Source organism: Engystomops pustulosus, chromosome 1, assembly GCF_040894005.1.
Source record: "Engystomops pustulosus chromosome 1, aEngPut4.maternal, whole genome shotgun sequence".
Taxonomy (NCBI): Eukaryota; Metazoa; Chordata; class Amphibia; order Anura; family Leptodactylidae; genus Engystomops; species Engystomops pustulosus.
Genome location: NC_092411.1, coordinates 286,224,726 through 286,247,347, shown reverse-complemented (window position 1 = coordinate 286,247,347; position 22,622 = coordinate 286,224,726).

Here is a 22,622-nt window from a genome sequence, read left to right as displayed (position 1 = left end):
AATAAATTAATATTGTATCCAAAAATTATAGAGATTTTCTTAGGTTTAAATTGCGGTCTCTGTTTTTCTCAATATGTGAGATGCCTCAGTCTCGGTGTAATGATCCATGTTCTCCGGGATCCAGGAAAGCTCTGAATGGAGGATATAAAGAATGCTGCTATGACTGTGTCCCGTGCTCTGAGGGTGAAGTGTCCAATATTACAGGTAAATACTACATTTCAGAAGAACCACATCATCAGAATCCCAAAATATACACAGACATTGGGGCAGATTTATCAAGCTGTCTGAAAGTCAGAATATTTCTAGTTGCCCATGGCAACCAATCACAGCTCAGCTTTCATTTTACCAGTGCTCATGAATATTTTAAAGGGGAGCTGTGATTGGTTGCCATGGGCAACTAGAAATATTCCGACTTTCAGACAGCTTGATAAATCTGCTCCAATATGTTCCCCCTTACTGAGACAGCCAATAGCCGCTCTGCTTAGTGATACAGTCACACACACGTTCTACTTCTCACTGCCTCCACCTGTTTACGGCCTACAAGATGCCCATACAAGGACCCACACATACACCCAGGTACACACTCTTCTATAAATGGTTCAGTTCACGGGAAACACACTCCTTATAGCTAACTGCTCGCACACAACCGATCACAGGATACACGGCTTAGCGGTATTTCACCACCCCAAAAGTATGGGGCATGTACAACCACAAGGAATAACATATCAAGTGGCAGTTTAATATGTGAAGGCTTAAAGACGTAATAAATTATTTATCATTTAAGTATTATTACTAATAATACTTAGATGATAAATAATTAGACATACATAAAAACAAAGGGATAAAATACGGTAAAACAGACCATTACATTTGCAAACAGATCGCAAGAAGAGAACTGATGATTTCCTGGACAGTTCTGCAAGCATTGGTGGCATCTTCTGAATCTAACCCTAAGTAGATATTATTTTTGACTATCTTCCTGATCTTTCTCCTTGCTCATGTGAAAGGGTTGTGGCCACATCAGTACCAAGGTGTGGGGTTGGGGACATATTTTTTAGTTTTGTCAAATCTTCTTTCAAAAGATTCCTAAGGAGGAGATATGCCCAGCACAACCCCCAGCATGAGCCTTCAAGATGAATGTTCTCTGGCTATTTGAGATATAGATTTGTATAGATTTGTGAAGCTGCCCTGCCAAAAGGGTCGGGGGTCCGAAGACATCTGATGTATCAGTTGTTGGCAGAGGGGCAGGTTTTTATCATACACTGTTGCATTTAAGAAGTGTCCGCACAACAATTGTGTTGCACGTGACCCTTTTGAGGCTCGGCTGCGCTAGTCTCCACCCGACACAAATTAGGGGGCATTTGGGCGCTGAGTTTTTATTACTATTTCTGTTTATTTCAGTCATAATCTGATCCAGTTAAGTGTTTACTATAGTCGTTCAATAGTACTTTGTCGTCATTCATTGGTACGCAGTGCTTTGTGTTTCTCAAAAGTAGAGATAGAAGTGATCCTCCAGCCCTGGGTGATTTTTTAAATTTCAGATATTTTACATTTATTGTTCCAAAATAGAAATTTCTGTATATAAACTAAAAATATAAAGCACATTCATAAGTTATGTTTTTTTCCTCCATGATTTTTTAGACAGTGAGATCTGCTATAAATGTCCTGAAGAAGATTGGCCAGATGAGAAGAAAGTCAAATGTATCCCCAAAGCTTACGAATTTCTATGTTATGAGAAAGAAATTTTATCTTCCATATTTTTAGGAACCGCCATATTTTTTTGCATTGTAACATTGTTTGTTTTAATAACTTTCATTTGTTACTGGGACACGCCACTTGTTAAAGCCAATAACCGGAATGTGAGCTTCATCCTCTTGGTCTCCATCCTGATAACCTTCCTCTGTATCTTCTTTTTTCTTGGCCGTCCCATAGACATAACCTGTTTACTCAGACAGATATCATTTGGTATTTTCTTTTCCATTTGTATCTCTTCTGTTTTGGCCAAAACTATCACAGTCTGCATTGCCTTCAAAGCCACCAAACCTGGAAGTCTCTGGGTGAAGTGGACCTTATTCAATATGTCCTATTATGTGGTATTTGTTTGTTCTTCTATGCAAGTTCTAATTTGTGTTTTTTGGATTTCATCTTCACCTCCTTATCAAGAATTTGACTATCACTCTCATCCTGGGAAGATCATCATCCAGTGCAATGAAGGGTCAGATATCTGGTTCTACTCCATGTTGGGTTATATGGGTCTCCTGGCCTCTGTGAGCTTTGTCCTGGCTTTCATGGTGAGGACATTACCGGACAGTTTTAATGAGGCCAAGTACATCACCTTCAGCATGCTGCTGTTCTGCAGTGTCTGGATCGCCATGATTCCGGCTTATCTGAGCACCAGAGGGAAATACATGGTGGCTGTGGAGGTATTTGCCATCTTGACCTCATGTGCCGGCATTCTTGGTTGTATATTTCTTCCAAAATTATATATTCTTTTTTGCAAACCTAATATGAACTTCAGGAAAACTATGTTGGAGAGAAACAATCTATAATGTGCTAAATGTTTATGTAAGATGTCATTATTTAATATTGGTAACTTATTTTTCACATTTTTGCTTTCTATGAATAAAGTAGATGTGCACAAGTTTGTCTTCAGTACTTGAATTCCTTACTCAATTAGGTAAATCTTAATTTAAAATCCAGTGATTTCTTTCATATCCCCAAACTACAAGTTTTTTAGCACCGTGAGTAACTATGAGGTCACTTCTGCAGCTGCATATAATTTAAATGTCAAACACTACACCCTACACAGTGGGGCATATGTATTAAACTGGATAGAACAGTCCCCCACCTTCTGCCTACTGAGAAGGCATCTACTCCTTATGTATTATGGATATGGTGTCTCTAATCTTCAAATTCAAATTTAAATGGAAAATTTCCACTTTAAATTCATTTCAAAATTTTGTCATTGTGCCACAATGTGTTCTCCTCTGCTGTTGGCTATGTGTGCTCCTGCTGCAGCCACCTCCACACTCTATCATTGTGCCACTCTGTGGCTTTCCCTGTTGCTGCCACCATATTGCTGCTACCTGTGGGCTCCTGCTGCCACCGCCTCCACACTCTATCATTGGGCCACTCTATGGCTTTCCATGTTGCTGCCACCATGTTGCTGCTACCCGTGGGCTCCTGCTGCTGCTTCTGCTACCGCCACCTCCACACTCTTATCTTTGTGCCACTTTGTGGCCTCCTGCTGCTGCTTCTGCCGCCACCTCCACACTCTATCATTGTGCCACTCTGTGGTTTTCCCTGATGCTGCCACCATGCTGCTGCCACCTGTGGGCTCCTGCTTCTGCTGCCGCCACCTCCACACTCTTATCATTGTGCCACTTTGTGGCCTCCTGTTTCTGCTTTTGCCGTTACCTTCACACTGTTATCATTGTGCCACTTTGTGGGCTCCTGCTGTAGCTGTTGCTGACACCACCTCCACACTATATAATGGTGCCACTCTGCGGGCTTCTGCTTCTGTAACCTTCACACTATATCATTGTTCCACTCTGCAGGCTCCTGCTGCTGATGCCACCTCCCCACTATATCATTGTGCCAATCTGTGGGCTCCTGCTGCTGCAGACGCCACCTCCACACTCTATCATTGTGCCACTCTGTGGGCTCCTGCTGCTGCTGCTGATGCCACCTTCACACTATATCATTGTGCCACTCTGTGGGCTCCTGCTGCTACCAATTTCACACTATATCATTGTGCCACTCTGTGGGCTCCTGCTGCTGCTGATACCACCTTCACATTATATCATTGTGCCACTCTGTGGGATCCTGCTGCTGCTGATACCACCTTCACATTATATCATTGTGCCACTCTGTGGGATCCTGCTGCTGCTGATGCCACCTCCACACAATATCATTGTGCCACTCTGTGGGATCCTGCTGCTGCTGATGCCACCTCCACACTATATCATTGTGCCACTCTGTGGCCTACCATGCTGCTGCCACCTCCACACCTCTGACCTCATGCTGCTGCTGCTGGCTTTCCCTGTTGCTGCCACCATAATGCTGCCACCTGTGGGCTCCTGTTGCCACCACCTCCACACTCTATCATTGGGCCACTCTGTGGCTTTCCATGTTGCTGCCACCATGTTGCTGCCACCTGTGGGCTCCTGCTGTTGATTCTGCTGCTGCCACCTCCACACTCTTATCATTGTGCCACTTTGTGGCCTCCTGTTTCTGCTTTTGTCGTTACCTTCACACTGTTATCATTGTGCCACTTTGTGGGCTCCTGCTGCAGCTGCTGCTGACGCCACCTCCACACTATATAATGGTGCCACTCTGCGGGCTTCTGCTTCTGTAACCTTCACACAGGCTCCTGCTGCTTATGCCACCTCCACACTATATCATTGTGCCACTATGTGGGCTCCTGCTACTGACGCCACCTCCACACTATATCATTGTGCCAATCTGTAGGCTCCTGCTGCTGCAGATGCCACCTCCACACTCTATCATTGTGCCACTCTGTGGGCTCCTGCTGCTGCTGCTGACGCCACCTTCACACTATATCATTGTACCACTCTGTGGGCTCCTGCTGCTACAACTTCACACTATATCATTGTGCCACTCTGTGGGCTCCTGCTGCTGCTAATACCACATTCACATTATATCATTGTGCCACTCTGTGGGATCCTGCTGCTGCTGATGCCACCTCCACACAATATCATTGTGCCACTCTGTGGGATCCTGCTGCTGCTGATGCCACCTCCACACTATATCATTGTGCGACTCTGTGGCCTACCATACTGCCGCCACCTCCACACCTCTGAACTCATGCTGCTGCTTCTGGCTTTCCCTGTTGCTGCCACCATATTGCTGCCACCTATGGGATCCTGTTGCCACCGCCTCCACACTCTATCATTGGGCCACTCTGTGGCTTTCCATGTTGCTGCCACCATGTTGCTGCCACCTGTGGGCTCCTGCTGCTGCTTCTGCTGCTGCCACCTCCACACTCTTATCATTGTGCCAATTTGTGGCCTCCTGCTGCTGCTTCTGCCGCCACCTCCATGCTCTATCATTGTGCCATTCTGTGGCTTTCCCTGTTGCTGCCACCATGTTGCTGCCAACTGTGGGCTCCTGCTGCTGCCGCCACACTTCCACTCTATCATTGGGCCACTCTGTGGCTTTCCATGTTGCTGCCACCTGTGGGCTCCAGCTTCTGCTGCCGCCACCTCCACTCTCTTCTCATTGTGCCAATTTGTGGCCTCCTGTTGCTGCTTCTGCCGCCACCTCCACACTGTTATCATTGTGCCACTTTGTGGGCCACCACCTCCACGCTCGGTCATTGTGACACTCTGTAGCCTACCATGTTTCCGCCACCTCCAAATTTGTCATTGTGCCACTCTGCGGCCTACTCATGCTGCTGCCAACTGACCGCTTTCTCCCTGTAACAGCCTGTGATTTTCATCCTCCACTGCTCTATGACGTTGTCACTATGTTTAGTTTCCACCTTCATTTCATCTGTCAGAAGGAATGAAAACATCAGGATTGATTGCCAAAAGCAGGAGTGGATACAGAACACAGAGGACATACAAATATCCAATTTACTGGTCATCTCTATTCTGGATCAACTCCTGTTTTTTTTTGGCTTTAGCAATACTGATGGTGGACTATTGACCGATTGAAAGCGGACAAAGTCGGACGAAATGAAGGGAAAATTGATCAGTGACATCAATGCAGAATTACTGCCGACACCCTCTCCACTCTTTTTTTCGGGGGGGGGGGGGGGGGTTCTACATGTATCAGGGTTTAAGAGAACAGGTTCTGTCATAATCTATGGAATCATCTGATGTCAGTGTAAAAAGAGTGCACTCTTTGATGTTATAGTGTGATCTTGGCCCTCAGCTCAGTCCTTTCGAGCTGGCACAGATGTTACCTTATCAGGCTGCGTTCCTGCTTCACTTATTTGGTGAAATTGGCCTATGTAAGTGCACATGGAAGTGAAGAGTTAAGCAATTCTAAGAGCGGCGGCTGTCATGTGTGTGTCATACTAAAACACAGCATTGTTTGATGATCAAACCACGCTCCCTTTGCATATTTAAGCATGGCACAACGTTCTACAACACCCTACAGGCTCTCTACAACACCCTACAGACTCTCTGCAGCCAGGAAATACCTGTTTTTTAACGTTATTCATTATGATTCAGGGCAAATCAAATTTTTTTTTTAACTTTAACATATTCGCCCATCTCAAGAAGCTACACATTCATGATTTCTGGCACACATTCTTTATGAATCAGTCACACCCAGCATTATACACCGGCAGAGCAGTTTTAGTGAAGTTTCCGTCTTTCTATACAAATGTATATAGTTCAGGGTGTGCCAGATTCAGGATTTCTGGTGCTCATTCTTCATGAATGTGGCGCCCCTGCAATGCCCTGACAGAGGGCACCACTTTTCTTTGGTGCACCTTTAACATGGGGCGTGCAATACATTTCTGTAAGACATTGCATGATAAATCGGGTGCACGGTCCGTCTGAGCAACAGAAGACGCCCTTCAGTGCAGAAATTTGCATGGCATGAAGCATAGTGCAAGCCCCAACACAAAACTGTCATGGTGCGGACACTTCTTAAACACCTGTGCAAGCAGTTTGCACTTCAAAGAACGTGCAAATCCGACAGAAAACTGGCGCATGGGACTTAGTAAGTGTGCCCCACTGTGTATAAAAAGAAAAACTCATGGCAGGTCCATTTTAGGTCCATTAGACAGCGCAAGATCTTAGCAGCCGCTGCCCAGGGCGCACCCCAGAGACCGCTGATAGCGGACAAGAGGTGGAGTTTGCGCGGATACGCGCTGGAGGTCGGAGAATGCTGCTAGCACCACCGGAAGAACCAGAAGTCCCAGCATTCTCCCTAGAGAACCTGACAATTACCTAAACCCTCATGCAACTTGCACCTCAAAGGTATCTCCCGTATCTTCCCTTTTATACCTAAAGTCCTATCATTGGTAAAAGTCTGTATTTCTCAAAACATTACTCTCACAACACAACATGCCTCCACCCTCCATAACCATCTGCTCTGGTTGCCCATTTCAGAATACAATTTGCACTTGTTATTCTTTACCTTTTCTATTCTTTAAAGGGGTTTTCCCATCTGGGCATTTAAATTTAATTTAATTCATTTGCCATATGTAAACATTTCTTCAATTGGATGTTATTAAAAAAAATGCTCCTGTATGAAGATAAATTCTCATAAATGTCGCCATGTTGTCCCTTAGAAACGAGATGGCTTCCTCGGTTACGACCACCTCACATTTTGGCAGTGCTGGCCACACATGTATTGAGTCCTTTCCGAACCATTTGGCTTCGGCAATCATTACCACAGGACGGCTGGGAGACCTGCAGTAACAACTGGACATTTCATATACAAAAACCTTTTGTTTCTTTGGGCAATTCCTCCCGCAGAGGTGGCCGTGTCTTGCTTCTAAGGGACCATATCACTACATTTATGAGAAATTATCTCATAAATAGGTTTTTTTTTTTTAATGTCATCTAATTGCAGAAATGTTTATTTATGGCAGATTAATGAATCTGGATGTGAATGCTGAGACGAGAATACCCCTTTAAGGGGGTTGTCTGGAGGTCGGAAAACATGGCAGCCACACACAAGCCATGTCCAAGAGATTAGAAAGGAAGCAGCCATGATTTTTAACCTTCAGACACCCCTTTAAACCCTGACATGCCTGAACTCACTCACCTCTTCCTATGAATATGGTGTTAAAATGTCTTACCTAAATATTTTTTGTGGAACTTTAAAACATAGTAATATTGTAAAGTAACATTATGAAGATTTTCTTAGTTTTCATATGCTACTTTTGTTTAATTTAATATGTGAGATGCCTCAGTAATGATCCATGTTCTCCAGGATCCAGGGTCCAGGAAAGTTGAGAATGGGGGATATAAAGTCTGCTGCTATGACTGTGGCCCATGCTCTGAGGGAGAAGTGTCCAATATTATAGGTATACTGTATACTTTATGTATTATGTCACAGTCTATGGGAAGTCAGTGGACTCCCTGGACCACCGCAGGGGATAACAATGCCAGCCGCAATCCTGGATTGGAGTGTAAGTGGACTCCTGGTCTTCGCCAGAGCCCGCCGCAAAGGGGGATGGTCTTGCTGCGGCGGGGAGCCACCAGGTCGCTCCACGGGTGCGACTAGGCCCGTGGTGGCAGCCAAGGTAGAGACACAGGGATCACTGGAAGGCAGAACCACGGGATGTCAGGACCTCGGGATGTCAGGACCTCGGGATGGAAGGACATCGGGATGGCAGGACCTCGGGATGGCAGGACCTTGGGATGGCAGGACCTCGGGATGGCACGACCTCGGATGGACGGCTGGCAGGGCCTCGGATGGACAGCTGGCAGGGCCTCGGATGGACAGCTGGCAGGACCTCGGATGGACGGCTGGCAGGATCTCGGATGGACGGCTGGCAGGACCTCGTAGGGACGGCTGGCAGGACCTCTAACCGCCACAGGATAACCAGATTACGGGAACACGGGAACACCACAGGAACACCATGGAAACATGGGAACACCATAGGAACACGGGAACACCACGGGAACATGGGAACACCACAGGAACACCACAGGAACACCATAGGAACATGGGAACACGGAGGTGTCTGGAAACGCTCAGGAATCACGGAGGCGTCTGGAAACGCTCAGGAAGGCTCTCTCTTCAGTAGAATGACCTGAAGAACTGGCAGGGGATGCTAGGAGTCGCCAGGTTATATAGCAGAGCCAGGATGCCAGCGCCAATAAGGAGGACGATGGCCCTTTAAATTCTTAGAGAGCAGGCGCGCGTGCCCTAGCGGCGGGAGCGCGACGCTAAGACAGGAGTCACACCTGCGGCCTGGATGGGACCAGGGTGGAGCCATCAGGAGCCAGGACAGGTAAGTACTGACCTGGGGGGAGTGGGGCAGCAGCAGACAGCGGAGCACGGGTGCACCCGCGATACGCAACATGGATCGCAGGGGCAACCTTGCCATGACTCCAGACCGGGGCCGGGCAGCGCACGGGTCCACCTGTGACATATTATATATAAGATAATCTAGATGTTCTTATAAATCATACACAACCTATGTCCCTTTTTATCACCTTAATGCCAAAGCCACTTTTCACCATCCCATTTTTTCAAATCTGCCCTATGTCACTATAAATGGCTACAACTTTGAAACGCTTTAACATACCTAAGTTATTTTAAAATTGTTTTCTCATGACACTTTGTACTTCATGTTTGTTGATTTTGGTGGTATGTTTTACATTTATTTATGAGAAAATCAGATATTTGGTGAAAATTTTGAAAAATTCTCAATTTTTGAACTTCAAAATGTTCTACTTTTTCCACACATAGTCATAACCGCAAAAAAACTTAAAAACTAACATTCACCGAAAGTCTACTTTATGTGGACATGGTTTTTTATGCATTCTCTCATTTTGTAGGATGTTATGGGTCTTTGAATGTTAGGTGCGATTTTTCACATTTTCAAAATGCAAAATCCTGCTATTGAGGGACCTGCTCAGGTTTCAAGTCACTTTGAGAGGCCTAAATAAAAGTAGAACCCCATAAATTACTCTATTATAGAAACTATACCCCTCAACATACGTAAAACATTTTTTATTAAGTTTGTTAACTCTTTAATTGTTTTACAGGGGTTAAAACGAAATGGGATGCAATTTTGAAAGTAATTTTTTGGCTAAATTAATGTGTTTTTCAAAAAATGTACAAATTCTCAGTGGATAAAATACCAAAACGCTCCACAAAATTTGATACCCAATCCCTCCCGTGTATAACAATCCCCCATATGTGGTGGTAATCTGCTGTATGGGCACACGCCAGGGCATGGAGGGGAAGCTGCGCCATTCTGAGCAGATTATGCATTGTCACTTTTTATTGGCTGAACAAACCTATATTTTTTTTAAAATTTGAACATATAAGGGCTTATTTTTTGCAACATGAGATGCACTTTACAAATATTTCATTTTAGTGGGTCATTAGGTTATTGATGAGATTTTATTAACTCTTGAATGTATGGAGGAAAAGAACATTATCAATTTTGGTTTCCTTTGGGGGTCGTACACCGTACACTAAAAATATTATATTATCTTTATTCTACAGATCACTACGATTATGGTGATAAAATTTTACTGGGAAAAAAAAAAATATATAGAGGAAATCTCATTTGTTTTTGCATCGCCATCTTTTCAGTGACGTAACTTTATTCTCTTTTGGTTTACAGGGCTAGTTTAGGGCTTATTTTTTATGTGTTGAGTTGTCCTTTCAGTGGTACCATTTTGGCGCACATAACTTTTTTTGATCACTTTTTAGAACATTTTTGTGAAGAGATTTTATGAAAAATTTACATTTTTGGCGAGTTTTTTTGTGTTTTGTTTTTTGGCGTTCAACGAGCAGGCCAAATAATGTTTCTGAGTTATTGTACGGATTGTTACGGACGCGTTGATACCAAATATGTGGGGTTTTTTGGTGATTTTGTGGATTTTTTACTTTATTACATGTGTATATGGAATGTTTGTGTTTAGGGGACTTTAACTTTATTAAATTAATTATTTTTATTAAAAAAATATTTTTATTCAATGTTTTTAACTGTTATTAATTACTTTTACAGGTTTGCTTGAACAAGCAATCCACTGATCGCTTGTTTAAGCTCTTCTTCACCTTACACAGTGTAATACAGATGTATTACACTGTGTAATGTAAGACACTGAGCATGCTGCACATGCTCAGTGTGTTACAGCCGGGTCCTGCCAGAAGGCAGGGACCCGGTTCCCAGAAGAGGTTCTCGATCAACAAGAGCCAAAATTCCATAGGACATAGGAAACTGATGTGATGTCCATTTTTTTCACTAATGAAGCTGACAAAACAGATCTGATATTTTCAAAGCATCACGAAGACAATGGGAAGAAAAACTGAGACACAACGGAGACAAAATGCAACGGATGCATAATGCCAATGAATATCAATGCCAATTTGAAAGAGCCCTAAGACATGTTTCCTAAAGAGCCCTAAGTACAGTAATATGTTTCTCTTAGCCCTTCTCATATCTAAGGCAAGTAATATGAGACTTGTAGATAGATATTATCCCTGAAAACCACAGATAATAGCCAAGAGATTAAAGTGATCTCCAGCCCTGGGTAATTTTTTGTATTTAATATTTTCTAAAAACACATTTCTGTCTATACACTACCAATTAAATTATTATTTTTTCTATTGTCTTACATGATATGTTAGACAGTGAAATTTGCCATAAATGTCCCCATGAAGATTGGCCGGATGAGAAGAAAGTGAAATGTATCCAGAAAGCTTATGAGTTTCTATCTTATGAGAAGGACATATTTTCTTCCATTTTCTTAGGAACAGCCATATTTTTCTCTGTGGTTACATTATTTGTAATAATAAAATTCATTTGTTACTGGGACACGCCACTTGTTAAAGCCAATAACCGGAATGTAAGCTTCATACTCCTGGTCTACATCCTGATAACTTTCCTTTGTACCTACCTAGAGGTAGGTAGAGAAGAGGTGGAGGGCTACTCACGTCTTTCGTCTCCTCCCGGAGACTTTCCCTATATTGCAGGATATGGTATTTCTGCACAGTATACATTACAATGAGCCACTGGTTCATTGTAACAAAACTGCAGAAACCATGCAGCCTCAGGTCAGAGGAAGACCCGAGGCTGTCATGTCAACTGATCGCCGTTCCACGATGACGTTCGGGGAGCGACAATCGAATCCAAGATGGCAGTGCCCATGTGTCGGAAAAGTTAATAGTCGCGATCGGTGCAAGCACCAACCGCGGTTATTAGCAGCGGGGGTTTGCTGCAATATGCAATAAACCCCACCTGTGTATGAAGAGGGCTCAGCCCGTAAGCCCTCTTCATACACCCCCCGCACCTCTGTGCAGTACAGCTACAGCGCCGAGCGTCAAGGGGTTAAGGATCCATGCACACTAACATATGGGGGACGTATATACGGCCGCAAATTTTTGGCCGCATATTGTTTCCCATAGTTGTCTATGGCGCCCTGGCTCGGTACGGTGAGCACATCGTGTGCTTACCATACCGTGCCGTGGCCTGCAAAAAGGATAGAGTGTGCAAGAACGGCCATGTGGCTCTATTATCCATGGAGAGAGGAGGGGTGAGCAGCGCTATCTTCTCCTCCTCTTCAGCGTGCCCGATGTGTGCCCATACGGCTACGGCCCAAATCTCCGACTAATTCGTGATTTGCACCTTTTTAAATTAAAAGTCTCCAAAAGTTGCGAAGACCAAACACCACATGCAACAATAAGGAAAAAGCAATAAGATGCATTTGACCAGCAGAAAAGCCAACAAAATTCCCAAAAAGACAGAGGGACAAAGCCAGACTTATGATACATGTGCCTCTCAGTGTAATGTTAGCACCAGATCATATTATCATGAAAACCTGTTTAATGCTTCCTTATATGGGATGTTACCAACAGTTCTGTAGCCCATATTCTTGCCCTGTATGTGTCCTGAGTTCCTTCAGTATCTGAGCCAAAATAAAAAAATATGAAATATGGAGGAAAATGTGTTCCGTATGTGACCCATATTTCAGACCACTTGTAGACCACTAGCTTGGAACTGCAAAGGAGAGACATATACAGTATATCTATGTCTGTATATTATTGTTAAAACTTCGCTGAATCTTGTATCTATGAATAAATGAAGATCTATGAGGAATCTTCATAGTCAGTTTTATTCTTTATGAGTTTTATTATTACAGCTCCTGGTGATTCCCCTGTGCAGTCCTTGGATATAAATCAGTTATCAGTTTTGTATATAAGAAGCTGCGTGATCTCCGGTATCAGGGCTGTGTGAGACCTTGTCAGGAATGGATGGGACCCTCACACATTTCGGATCTTATATTGTGATTATATTTCTACCTGTTACATTTTGTAGTCACACAACATCAAGATGTGTCCTGACAAAAATGAGAGTGGAGTTTGATTACAAATATCATCTGGAAGGAGACATCACCATCGGAGGACTGATCTCTGCTCATTTTGATTCTAAACATTATCCAAATTTCTCTAAAAGACGTTGTTTAGATTTTGATTGTACAAGGTGAGTAATATTCTGTATATCATTGAACATAATTATTATTTTCAGGGTTAAATGGAGGATGCAGGGTGGGAGTTACGGAAGGGAAGAATCCCATCAAGAAAGCCGGGGGGTTGTCTACGAATTGCCAGCAAACAATGAGGTGTAGGGAGATGTTGTCAAGGATTTCTGAGAGTTGAGTTTTAACATTTCTTATGGTTCTGATTTTGGAAGGCACAGATCTCTTCCATCCAACACTATTGCGAGACCATTTTTGCCCTGTGAGAAGGGGAAGGTGGGGTGGGTCTCCAGAGGGAAGCAATGGTAGATTTTGCAGGTAGTGGTTTGTTGAATCTCTATGTGTGACATTGTGGTTCCTAGTTTCAGGAACAAAGCTGTGGGAGTAAGTGGAGGACAAGTGGGATTAAATTATCAATCAAAGGAAATATAGCATCCCCAAATTTTATTACAATCCCCCATATTTAGAAATATGTGCCTTTCAAGTGTTGACATCGCAACCAGGAGTATCAGATTGATCAATATAATGTAGTTTTATACCACTGTCTCACTAGCTTGTATGACATTTCTTGTCCGGTTATGTATCCAGAGATCCATGACTATAATGCATGAATGTTGTAGGATATCCTGTGACCTGCCCCTTTCCAGAGATAGCGAAGAAGTCTAAGTCTCACTTGTGGTAAAGAAGTGTTTAGCTAGGAAGATGGGGAGGGTTTGTATAAGGTAGGTAATCTTGGGGATCACAAACATCTCAAGAAAATTTGAATTACTCCGCCATGAAATATAGGGGATGTTCCAGCAGTTAATCAGATTTTGGATGGTTGGTATTAGTGGTGTGTAGCTTACCCAAATCAAGTGTGTGGATCAGGAGAGATTTAAATCCCTAGGTATGTTATGGAACAATCTGACCAATGGAAAGGGTTGAAGAGTTCAAGGCCACTGACCTAGATGCATTAAGTCATTAAGTTGAAAATAAAGTGAAATTAATCAAATATAGTTAATGTTAGGAAGGCTACTTCAGGGTTGGTTGTGATTATAAGGAGGTTGTCTGTGAAAGTCGCAGTGCAGTAAATAATTTCTCGCATTGGGATATCCTTAAGGTGTTGGTGTTGTTGGATGTGTTTTTATTGTTAGGACAATAAGAAGGGGGGGGGCACTCATAGTTTCATAGTGTTTAAGATATGGATGGGAGGGGATAATATACCATTGACTCTGATGGAGGCTGAGGGAGGGGGGGTACAGTGACATGATTTTGGAGATAAACTGTTGGTGGATACAAAGTTTACCTACAGCCAATTATATGAAAGTCCAGTCTAACCTATCAAGTCCAGTCTACCCTACCTTTTTCTGCATCTATGGATAGGAATGGAGGATTTCCTTAGACCAGGAATACTGTAACAGGTGTAGTATATCTAGGGTATTGTCTGTCCCTGGGCAAGAACCCAACTTTTTTAGGATTGACTATTGAAGGTAAGAAGTTTTGAAGGCAGTTAACTAGCAGTTTGGCAAAGAGCTTTACATCAATGTTCAGTAATGAGATTGGACAATAACTGCTACAAACTGAGGGGTTTTTCGCTTCCTTGGGGATGATTGCAGCATGTGCCATAAGGGTCTGCATGAGAAAGGATGAGGAAGAGGACAGATTGTTAAGGTAAATGTTAGGAGTATCTGGGGAATCAAAATATCCTTGAATTAATTATAATAGATATCGTGTAGACAATTTTGCCCAGGCTTTATCAAAAGACCAGATCTGATACAGCCGAATGTAGTTCTTTGGAGATTATTTAGCACTGACTTTTTGACGTAAAAATTGGCAAAAAAATCTTAAAGTGGTATTTTTTCGATATTTTTTGCAGTTAAAAAATAGCAAGGGCCTTTCCCACCACTCTAAAAGAGTTGCTTAATTATAGAACCATTGCTAGTGCAACACCGTGCAGAGCCAGATTTATGAATTGCAACTTTTTTTAAATAATTGCAAGGTCACTCCACTATCCTCCTGGTGTATTTACTGTTGCGATTATTCTACTCCACTTACGATCATCTTTATTCCTAAAGAGATTTTTGAAGGTCCAACACCACTTGAATAAATCGGAAAAACGGCAGAGCTCCCTACAGACATACAACTATCGCAAGGAACCACCCAATGATAAGTTTCCCACTTTGTGGGTCCAAATTTGGAGTAGGGAATCATTTTGGCTATCCAATAGTTATGAAAGGTTAAGGGAGTCTAAGAAGTAGCTAATTTTAGATATCCTTGCAGGAAAAAGTGGTTAGTGGGCATAGAACTACTGGGTGAAGTAGTAGGAGTGGAGGGATGCCGGGTCAGAGCTCCTCAAGGAGAAGTCTTGTTAGACATGCCCTTATCTATGTAAATTCTATTAAGGAAAAGGAGCTCATAAGTATTTAGTCAAGGAGGCTCAATCAACATGCAAATGTAATGCTGTGGGAGAGTGTTAAATGTTCTGCAGCAATAATCTGATAGCAGTTTATGTCTCACCCTCAGGAAATCATCTTTGGTATTGTCCATGTTGTCTTTTCCTTCAGAAAGGTTTTGTGTTTGAGATTTTCTCTTCTAGGGAGAAAGTAAAATCATTGGTGGTCATTTATCTGTCGTCAGGACATTTGTGAATGTCTTATTTTTGGTTATACTGGGTTTTTGGACTTGTTTAATTTATCTTAGAGGCTGATATATAAGGCAGCTAACTCTGTGAGGTTTTTGTGACTTTTTAATTAAAAATTGCACAAAAGTCACATGCTTTTCTGCAATCCCTTCTATAGTTTTTCCTACACTTGATCTAGACTGGAGTTTATTTGGGACTTTTTAACTGCGCCAAATTTTTTTAATGTATTATATGTCCACATCTGGATTTTGAAGATATATCATACGCAACACTGAACATTTTTGTGCAGCTTAGTTGGCTTGGTGAGTGAAGACATCACAAATTCAGTCGCAAAATATACAAATATACCAAAAAAGTTGCAAATATAAGAGAGAGAAAAAAGAAAATCCTGAGATAAATGATCTCTATTAAATTATTAGCAAGTCACCGTGAGATCACATGACCTATCACCCAGCAGAACAATAAGAGGCTATATATCAGTGGTCAGGCCTTAGCAGTTTTTCTTATTCATACATGTGGCATTTGGGCTTAAGGGAATGTGACTTTTAAAAACAAAAAGTGGAAAAAGTTTTTAAAAATCACAATCCAATTTAAGCAAATTTTACGCCTGGTCAGGGGCAGCCATAGGTTTGTGCCAATAATGTGACTTTTTCTGCAACTTTTTTAAAACTAGACACAAAAAAATTTAAGAAAATAAGGCAAGTAAAAAGTTTGATACATGTGGCCCAAAGATGTTTTTATTTATATAAATTAATATGGAAGAATAATTACATTTTATATGTTGTGTTAAAATGAATATTTATTTAATTACAATTATATTATTTCTCCTATTTTAGCATCCAGCTCGATCAATATAGACAAGTGTTGGCTCTAATTTTTGCAATTGATGAGATTAATAAAAATCCAGAATTATTACCCAATATTACTATTGGTTATCACATCATTGATACATGTTCAGATCAAAGAAAATCCATAAAGTCTGTCATTCAAATAATGTCTGGTAAAGATATGGAGGTGCCAAATTTCTCCTATGTGGATAAGGGTGAAGTGGCCGCTTTTGTAGCTAATTCTGGATTTCATTCGAATAGTGTGATGATACAGTTCCTCAGTCTGTACAAGTTTACACAGGTAAGAAGGGTCTTCAAGGAATCAGAAAACATGTTTGAAATTCATACAGTAAATAAAGATAGAAATAAAGATGAAACCTCCGACTTGTCCATTGTTTAGAATTCCACATGGCCACAAGTGTTGGCTTCCAGTTCGTTACTACTCTAAGAATATATATGTCGAACAGCAGTAAGGGAAGTATGGAGGGTATGTAGCAGGTGTCAATTTTATTACATAGCTGACACCTGCTGGAAACTGCCATGGTCGGTGCTAGCACCAATGGCGACAGTTAACCTGTTAGGTGCCGAACCGAACAGTGCTTCTAATGGGCGTTGCCATGTCATTCCGATCAGTTGCCATGACAGCTGAGAGCCGTCTTAAAGGAAACCTACCACCACCTATAAAGGTAGATTGGGTGGTATGTGCATCATATAGTTTCTTTTTTTATAAAATTAAGATAATATAATTACATTTTTTTAGGAGTTTTTTGTTTTCTTTTCTGGTTGCCAGAGCTGGTTGAAGGCTTATTTTTAAGCAAGAAATGTTGTTTTCATTTGTATCATTTTGGGGCACGTAACATTATTGGATGCCATTTGGAAATAATTTTTTGTGAAAGGATGTGATGAAACAAATATCTTTTTCAGCAAATGTTTCTGGTACTGGTCCAATATTGTTTTATATTTATTGTAGAGATTTTTACATAAATAACAATATCAAATATGTTTTTTTTCCTGTTTTTAGACCTTATTTCATTTTTCAATGAAAAACTTCACACTTCAATACAGATGTACTGACTCGGTAAGCTCATGCACGCTGACCTGGCGTGTTATGGCATCATGCGGCCAGAGACACAGGGCTGCCATGGGAAGGATCAGATCCACATTGTAAACTCAAGAGAGTGGGGTCTGATCTACAAAGGGAAGATCCGCAATCCACTTTCATGCCGCAGTCTTACTTGGCAAGTAATAGATGAACACCTAGGATCAGAATCAGAGTAACTTGGTGTTACAGGAGGGACTGTAATATACATCTGACACTTGCAACTTTTGGTGCTGGATCCGCTTGTAAGCCATGCCAGAAGCTGGATATAATAGTAGTAAAAGAATTCACTTCCTGCAGCATAATACTAATAAATCCATCTGCAGGAAGGGGTTTAATTCACAATATATTTTTTCTCTGTGAAATGAAAGCTGCTAGGATAGTTACTATACAGATCTTGTACATAAACTATGTAATGTTCAGTAGATTTACTTGAAGGAATCTCACTAGATTTGTGTTAAATTACCTAATGAGAAAACATAAGGCATCATTGGAATTGTGTTTATACTAATTTTGACTCAGCTTTAGGGCAAAGACAGAAAGAATTACGTCTCCACCCACTTCATAAAAATGCCATAACTCTATAACATAAAGAATCAATGACATTGACTTCACCCTTCCTAATTCTGTAACTGCAAACACTAACCATAGGTTTGGGGAGAAGCAAGATTTGTTTGGTATCCGGTCCCTTCAAGTATGATCACTTTAAGAATTTTCTTTTGTATGTTGTTTCTGTAGATCAATTATGGACCTGCTGACCCCCTCCTGAGTGATAGAGTCTCATATCCAACGCTTTTCCAGATTGCATCAGATGATTGGGTTCGCTATGAAGCCATTATTAAATTTCTAAAATATTTTGGATGGAACTGGGTTGGGATCATTACACCAAACTATGGAATTGGTGAAAAGGAGTCAGAAGCACTTAATAAAATGATGATGCAGCGGGGAATTTGTGTTGACTTCATCATTAAATTTGAGATTCCTCACTCCATAAAGGACAAAATAAAGATGGCCAAGATCAGACAATCACGTGCTGAAGTTGTAGTGGTTTGTGGTCTTTATCATATAATGTATGCACAATTTCTCCAGAGAATGCAAATGGAAAATATCACATTAATCATTCATGTGTCTTGGATACGTATCATAGATTTAGGTATGGAATTTGCCAAATTGATCAACTGCAGCTTTATGTTTATGTTACCCTGGAGACGAATCCCCAATTTTAATATATTTCATAATCTGAACCCCTTAACCCGTCCAGATGACCCCCTGCTGGAAGACCTGTGGTACTTCATGTTCAGATGCTTGACAAAAAATAAAAGTAAAAATATTTTTTTTCTAAAATTTTATGGTAATGAGAATGCATTTAACTGCACTGAGATTTATGATTTCCCACAACAAAGGTATAAAGATAATGCTCTGTACTTTGTGTACACATCAGTCTATATCCTGGCCCATGCACTGAGCAGAATCTCCCAAAGAAGAACTAGTGCCCGGACAAATGGGTTAAGACAAGAAGTAAGCTAATTTTTTTGTACTTTTTTTACTTGCAATAAATTCTCCATTTTCTGGTTCTGGTGGATTATGTGTTATTTTTCATGGTTGCTGTACTTGTGTTTCCAGTGTCTTGTTATTCAATTTCTTAAAATAAATCACATTAGGTATTTGAGATATGATTGTGAGATGCTGGGGTGGTATAGCGTCAAAATTGGGTGAGATACAAACTGCTTCTCGGTCCCCTGGTAGTGGGTAAGGGATAACTGGGGTTTTTAATTTTTCTTTGCAAATTTCAAAATATTTATTCTTATCATACTTAAAAGATAACATTATTTAGTTATCCAATAACAATCCATATTTGTTACATACGGAATATCTCAAAATTACAAATTAACAAGTCATATACAGTTTATTATGCAACCCTGACCCTTAACCCCCGCACCCCCTCCTTTGGGTCCCCTGGTGAAGGAAAAGAAAAAGAAACAATCTTTAAAGCCATTTGGACCAAATTTTTTTACCATTTTTTCACCACTCCATTCTTCCTAAATATCATAGTTTTTAATCAAAAGTAAAAGTTTCATCCACGCCTCCACTGAAGGCAGATCCTTTGAGCCCCACTTGCAGGGCACACATACAGATGCCAGGTTTATCAATCTGAGAATCAGGCCTCCTTGCTTACTTTCAATATCTCGATTCTCCATTAATCCAAAAATAGCTATTACCTGACATCCCCAAACTTCGTGATAGAAATTTGCATCTAAAACATTACATTTCCAACATCGAGAATTCATTTTTATCCCCATTGTAGACAAACTACATGGAGTATATTTGGTGCTCAATCTTAAACAATCATGTGATTCTATCTGAACATTTGAAGTGTGTAGATCATCTTTTAAAGTGTGAGTTAATTGTAGATATCGAATCCAGTCTCACTCTCTTGAAGTGCCATAAATGACCTTATCTTATCATCTTCCCATATTTGAGCTACATATCTAATCCCTATATTCTCCCAAAACACCTTATCTGGTATTTTATCGGTCTCTGTCAAGCTAGGGTTAAACCAAATTGGGGTCTTCCTAATAAATCCTGTCACTCTTAATATCTTTTTACATGACTTCCACGATTAGTATTAATAGTGCATTGCATAAAGCCCATCTCTTACAGGGTTCTTCTTTCCCTAGATAACTTTCCAAGAATTGAAACATGGATCCCACCTTGCCCTGAGCACTTGCCACCAACTTCCTTACTCATTGTGTTTCTCTCCATTTTTCCCTAACATTCCATCTGCGTGGCAAAAAAATAGCCTCTGAAAAAGGGGAGCCCTAGCCCTCATTCTCCTGTTGGGCTATACAGAGAGTCCATTTTCATGCTCCCCCAAATTAAGTCGTTCAAATTCCATTCAAATTCCATTAGCTTAAAATAGGAGTCTTCTATCCATATTGGGGATGCTGACAGGGTGTATAATACTTGAGGTACCAGTAGCATTTTTTTAACCCTAATTCTATCGGCCTGGGAGAGACTCAGTCTACACCAGCAATTAATTTTTCCCCTTAATTTCCCTATCAATGGTGGCAGGTTCAGCTTATAAAATTCTGAAATATTTCCGGAGACCTCAATCCCCAGATATCTAATTTTTTCCATACATAATATTTCACAACTTTTTTCCGCGCATTCTTTAATTTCAGGAACTAAAGGCAAAAGAACGGATTTACCCCGGTTTAATTCTAATCCGGAAAAGGAGCCAAATTCTTCCACCACTTGAATAGCGAGTGAAATGGAGACTGGTGAGTTGCGGAGATATAACACCAAATCATCCGCATATAGACAGATTTTATGTTGAGGGTCCCCTCATCCTCCCGCCTGAATGCCACCTTCTTTCCTAATTTTCACAGCCAATGGTTCTATATAGACTGCAAAAAGGAGGGGTGACAGGGGGCACCCTTGTCTAGTGCCAAGTGATAGGGAAAATATCTCTGATTCTCTCTTGACTGCCCTAACCCTGGCTACAGGGGCACTATACATACATTTTACATAATTAATGAAAAGAGGTACAACACCAACTCTATCGAGGGTTTTCCAAAGGAAAATCCACTCCACCCTGTCGAACGCCTTGATAGAATCCAACGACAGGATGGAGCGGAGCTCCCCGCCCCTATCTCAATGACAGAGTACATCCTCTGGATGCAGTCCCCCGTACACCTTCCTGGAAGAAAACCATTTTCATCTTGATCTATATTATTCTTAATGACTTTTTGCAATTTCAGTGCGAATACCCTTTCCAAAATCTTTTTTTAAATAGAATTACATACATATAATCTTGCATTTCTCATTATTCATTTTATACAATCAAACAAACAGTAATTTTTCAAAGTTTATATCTTTGCCAAAATGTTGACATCGGTATTTAATAATGAAATTGGGCGATAGGAGGCTGCACCCAGGGGATCCTTACCCTGCTTTGGGATCAAACAATACACAGCTTTGACATTGAGCCTGAAACAGTAACTCTATTAAATACTTCCCTAAAGACCATCAATAGCCTAGGGAGTAAAATGTCATAGTATTTCTCATAAAAAGCAAATGGTATTCCATCGGGTCCTGGGGAGGAGACTTTCCCAAAAGACAAAAGGGCTACCTTCAATTCTTCCAATGAGGTTGGAGCATCTAACCTTTCTCTATTTTACTGTGTAAGCCTGGGACGCTGAATATTATTAAAATACTCCGAAATATCATTTTTGTTGGTTCGAATGTTAGATTGGTGCAATTCCTCATAAAAGGTGCTAAGGATTTGTAAGATCTCAGCTCGTTCTCTAGTTACTTTCCCATCTTTACCCCTAAGCGCCAAGATAGTACTATTATTCTCGTGATTCTGTACCATCATCGATAAAGTTTTGCTAGCTTTCCCTTGTTCTATAAAAGGACCCTGAAAAAGGACTTGTGCTGAGCCTTCTGTTCCAGGAAATTATTAAGAGCTTCCCTACTACTTAGTGCTTACTTCCTAGAAACTTCTGATGGAAACATCAGCAATTCTTGTTCCACTCTCCACACTATCTGTTTAAGGTTCTGCTCCTTTTGCCTGTACTGAATCCTTTCTTGTTTAGCTGGTTCACGACCGCCCGCCGTGTATTCACGGTGGCGGTCGTGTCCCACTGCATGGAGAGGGCTCACGGGCTGAGCCCTCTCCATAGAGGTAAGTCTTTGCTGCATATTGCAGCAAAGGCTTACCGATAACACCCGCGATCGATGCTAGCACCGATCGCGGGTGTTGTCACAGCGATCGCTGCCAGAGAAGCTGCCGGCAGCCTCAAAAAGATGGCGGCGCATGGACGCCGCTATCTTGCCTAGGATCGTCGCTCCCCGTGACGTCATGGGGAGCGGAGATCCGTCTTCATGGTAGCCTCGGGTCTTCCGAAGACGCAAGGCTATTTCGT